We start from the raw sequence: 5,249 nt of genomic DNA, 5'->3' as shown, positions 1-5,249 counted from the left end.
CCTTATACGCGAGACGCACAACATGTGATCCCGCGTCATGTCCCTCAATTCACCTCAATTCACCACAAAACGTGTGTGTGGATGTGTGTGTGTGTGTGTGTGTGTGTGTGTGTGTGTGTGTGTGTGTGTGTGTGTGTGTGTGTGTGTGTGTGTGTGTGTGTGTGTGTGTGTGTGTGTGTGAAAGGGTGTGGGAAGCTGAAATTTTGCATGCAAGTCCACATGGAGGGGAAGTTCAAAATGTATGAAGGCCTCAAGGATTGGTCTTTTAATTTGGAATTGGGCTCCCAGCATGGATGTGCAAAAATGATTGTGTTCAGATCCCGAAAATGGACACATTTTCCCTTATATCTTGAGAAATATAACAGCTAAAAGAATGAGTGAACATTTTCTAGGTTCAGAAGGAGGTCCTATATCACGTGACAACATCTGAGAGAGCTGCGACTTAAAAGAAGAAATTTATTTGGAAAAAGCAAATGATTTTACACGTCCTGTCATGTGAATGATTTTGCCCACTTACAACATATAACGGTCCTCATCCATCGAACCATCCATCGATCCGTTCATCCATCTATCCACTTATCGATCCATCCATGACTCCTAACTCGTCACACGGAACTGCTGCCTCGTGAGAATCCCGATTTCATGGAATCGTGATGCTCGCTCATTGGTGTACACCGCCAGTGATAGCCTATTTATAACTGTGTACACACGTTGATCGCACTGCAGGCAGGACAATGGCGACTAAGCGTAAGCTTACAACTAAAACCTACCAAGAAAAATACGACATCATCCAGTTTTGCGAGGCAAACCCACTGATGAAAAAAACAGCCATAGCTGAGAAGTTGGACATCAAACGGCAGACATTGAACGATATCTCGAAGAATAAGGGCACGATGTTTGGACAAGTGGAGATCATCTGGTTCATCATCTGGTTTCGGCAAATGTCGGCTCAGCCAAATATTCGGTTGGTCGGTGAAATGTTGCTGCTGAAGGCACGTAAATTCGCTGCGGACCTCGGGCATGATGATGCCAAGACCTTGCCGATGCACTGGATAGACGGATTCAAAGTGAGGTGGAGAATCGGCAAGGTCAAGAAGTGCGGCAAATCAGGCAGCGTGGATTCGGCAGTGGTGCACCACTGGAAGGATGGCAAATTGAAAGACATCTTGGAAAGGTATCAGCCTCGGGACATGTAAATATACAATTTTCCACAAGCAAAATATACAATAATCCCTTATTTTGGTTCGGAATTTTCCACAAGTTATTCAATAATCCCTTATTTTTGGTTCGGAATTTTCCACAAGTTATACAATAATCCCTTATTTTCGGTTCGGAATTTTCCACAAGCAAAATATACAATAATCCCTTATTTTCGGTTCGGAATTTTCCACAAGTTATTCAATAATCACTTATTTTTGGTTCGGAATTTTCCACAAGCAAAATATACAATAATCCCTTATTTTTGGTTCGGAATTTTCCACAAGTTATTCAATAATCCCTTATTTTTGGTTCGGAATTTTCCACAAGCAAAATATACAATAATCCCTTATTTTTGGTTCGGAATTTTCCACAAGTTATTGAATAATCCATTCTTTTCGGTTCGGAATTTTCCACAAGCAAAATATACAATAATCCCTTATTTTTGGTTCGGAATTATCCACTAGCAAAATATACAATAATCCCTTATTTTTGGTTCGGAATTTTCCACAAGCAAAATATACAATAATCCCTTATTTTTGGTTCGGAATTTTCCACAAGCAAAATATACAATAATCCCTTATTTTTGGTTCGGAATTTTCCACAAGTTATAGAATAATCCCTTCTTTTCGGTTCGGAATTTTCCACAAGCAAAATATACAATAATCCCTTATTTTTGGTTCGGAATTTTCCACAAGTTATACAATAATCCCTTATTTTCTGTTTGGAATTTTCCACAAGTTATACAATAATCCCTTATTTTAGGTTCGGAATTTTCCACAAGCAAAATAAACAATCCCTTATTTTTGGTTCTGAATTTTCCACAAGCTCTCCAATAATCGCTTATTTTTGGTTCGGAATTTTCCAAAAGCAAAATATACAATAATCCCTTATTTTTGGTTCGGAATTTTCCAGAAGTTATACAATAATCCCTTCTTTTCGGTTCGGAATTTTCCACAAGCAAAATATACAATAATCCCTTATTTTTGGTTCGGAATTTTCCACAAGTTATTCAATAATCCCTTATTTTTGGTTCGGAATTTTCCACAAGCAAAATATACAATAATCCCTTATTTTCGGTTCGGAATTTTCCACAAGTTATTCAATTAAAATTACATTCTCGATGTTTCTTGTTGAGTTAAACCACGCCCACACCCCATTTATAAAATTCCATTCTCGACGTTTCTTGTTGAGTTAAACCACGCCCACACCCCATTTATAAAATTACATTGTCGATGTTTCTTGTTGAGTTAAACAACCCACACCCCATTTGTAAAATTCCATTCTTGATGTTTCTTACTGAGTTAAACCACGCCCACACCCCATTTAAAAAATTACATTCTCGATGTTTCTTTCTGAGTTAAACCACGCCCACACCCCATTTAAAAAATTACCTTTTCGAAGTTTCTTGTTGAGTTAAACCACGCCTACACCCCATTTAAAAAATTACCTTTTCGAAGTTTCTTGTTGAGTTAAACCACGCCTACACCCCATTTATAAAATTTCATTGTCGACGTTTCTTACGGAGTTAAACCACGCCCACACCACATTTATAAAATTACATTGTCGACGTTTCTTACCGAGTTAAACCACGCCCACACCATATTTATAAAATCCCATTCTCGACGTTTCTTACCGAGTTAAACCACGCCCACACCCGATTTGGAAAATTACATTGTCGACGTTTCTTACCGACTTAAACCACGCCCACACCCCATTTATAAAATTACATTGTCGACATTTCTTACCGAGTTAAACCACGCCCACACCCCATTTATAAAATTACATTGTAGACATTTCTTCCTGAGTTAAACCACGCCCACACCCGATTTGAAAAATTACATTGTCGACGTTTCTTACGAAGTTAAACCACGCCCACCCCGATTTATAAAATTACATTCTCGATGTTTCTTGTTGAGTTAAACCACGCCCACCCCGATTTATAAAATTACATTCTCGATGTTTCTTGTTGAGTTAAACCACGCCCACACCCGATTTATAAAATTCCATTCTTGACGTTTCTTACCGAGTTAAACCACGCCCACACCCCATTTATAAAATTACATTCTCGACGTTTCTTACTGAGTTAAACCACGCCCACACCCCATTTATAAAATTACATTCTCGATGTTTGTTGAGTTAAACCACGTCCACACCCGATTTATAAAATTCCATTCTTGACGTTTCTTACCGAGTTAAACCACGCCCACACCCCATTTATAAAATTACATTCTCGACGTTTCTTACTGAGTTAAACCACGCCCACCCAGATTTATAAAATTACATTCTCGATGTTTCTTATTGAGTTAAACCACGCCCACACCCCATTTATAAAATTACATTCTCGACATTTCTTCCTGAGTTAAACCACGCCCACACCCGATTTATAAAATTCCATTCTAGACGTTTATTACTGAGTTAAACCACGCCCACACCCAATTTATAAAATTTCATTCCAGAAGTTTCTTGTCGAGTTAAACCACGCCCACACTCCATTTATAAAATTAAATTCTCGACGTTTCTTCCTGAGTTAAACCACGCCCACACCCGATTTATAAAATTCCATTCTAGATGTTTATTACTGAGTTAAACCACGCCCACACCCAATTTATAAAATTTCATTCCAGAAGTTTCTTGTCGAGTTAAACCACGCCCACACCCCATTTATAAAATTACATTCTCGATGTTTATTACTGAGTTAAACCACGCCCACACCCCATTTATAAAATTACATTCTCGATGTTTCTTGTTGAGTTAAACCACGCCCGCACGCCATTTATAAAATTCCATTCTTGACGTTTCTTACCGAGTTAAACCACGCCCACACCCCATTTATAAAATTACATTCTCGACGTTTATTACTGAGTTAAACCACGCCCACACCCCATTTAAAAAATTACCTTTTCGAAGTTTCTTGTTGTGTTAAACCACGCCTACACCCCATTTATAAAATTTCATTGTCGACGTTTCTTACGGAGTTAAACCACGCCCACACCACATTTATAAAATTACATTGTCGACGTTTCTTACCGGGTTAAACCACGCCCACACCATATTTATAAAATCCCATTCTCGACGTTTCTTACCGAGTTAAACCACGCCCACACCCGATTTGGAAAATAACATTGTCGACGTTTCTTCCTGAGTTAAACCACGCCCACACCCCATTTATAAAATTACATTCTCGATGTTTCTTGTTGAGTTAAACCACGCCCACACCCCATTTATAAAATTACATTCTCGATGTTTCTTGTTGAGTTAAACCACGCCCACACCCCATTTATAAAATTACATTCTCGATGTTTCTTGTTGAGTTAAACCACGCCCACACCCCATTTATAAAATTACATTCTCGATGTTTCTTACTGAGTTAAACCACGCGCACACCCCATTTATAAAATTACATTCTCGACGTTTATTACTGAGTTAAACCACGCCCACACCCCATTTATAAAATTACATTCTCGACGTTTATTACTGAGTTAAACCACGCCCACACCCCATTTATAAAATTACCTTTTCGAAGTTTCTTGTTGAGTTAAACCACGCCTACACCCCATTTATAAAATTACATTCTCGACGTTTATTACTGAGTTAAACCACGCCCACACCCCATTTATAAAATTACATTGTCGACGTTTCTTACGGAGTTAAACCACGCCCACACCCCATTTATAAAATTTCATTGTCGACGTTTCTTACGGAGTTAAACCACGCCCACACCACATTTATAAAATTACATTGTCGACGTTTCTTACGGAGTTAAACCACGCCCACACCCCATTTATAAAATTACATTGTCGACGTTTCTTACGGAGTTAAACCACGCCCACACCATATTTATAAAATCCCATTCTCGACGTTTCTTACCGAGTTAAACCACGCCCACACCACATTTATAAAATCCCATTCTCGACGTTTCTTACCGAGTTAAACCACGCCCACACCCCATTTATAAAATTACATTCTCGATGTTTCTTGTTGAGTTAAACCACGCCCACACCCCATTTATAAAATTACATTCTCGACGTTTATTACTGAGTTAAACCACG

At 38.6% G+C, this 5,249-nt stretch overlaps 1 long non-coding RNA gene across 1 annotated transcript; it reads left to right on the top strand.

Annotated features, from left to right (window-relative positions):
- The first annotated feature begins 1,775 nt into the window (after positions 1-1,775).
- On the top strand, positions 1,776-2,205 carry LOC147006964 (uncharacterized). The gene is made up of 2 exons (XR_015054503.1): positions 1,776-1,876; positions 1,963-2,205. It is a non-coding gene; the product is annotated as an uncharacterized LOC147006964 (long non-coding RNA).
- The last annotated feature ends 3,044 nt before the right edge of the window (positions 2,206-5,249 follow it).

Source organism: Eptatretus burgeri, unplaced genomic scaffold (assembly GCF_056783735.1).
Source record: "Eptatretus burgeri isolate ZD-2024b unplaced genomic scaffold, Ebu_testis_v1 Ebu_testis_scaffold_941, whole genome shotgun sequence".
In the NCBI taxonomy this organism is placed as follows: domain Eukaryota; kingdom Metazoa; phylum Chordata; class Myxini; order Myxiniformes; family Myxinidae; genus Eptatretus; species Eptatretus burgeri.
This window is presented reverse-complemented; position numbering and strand designations above follow the sequence as displayed.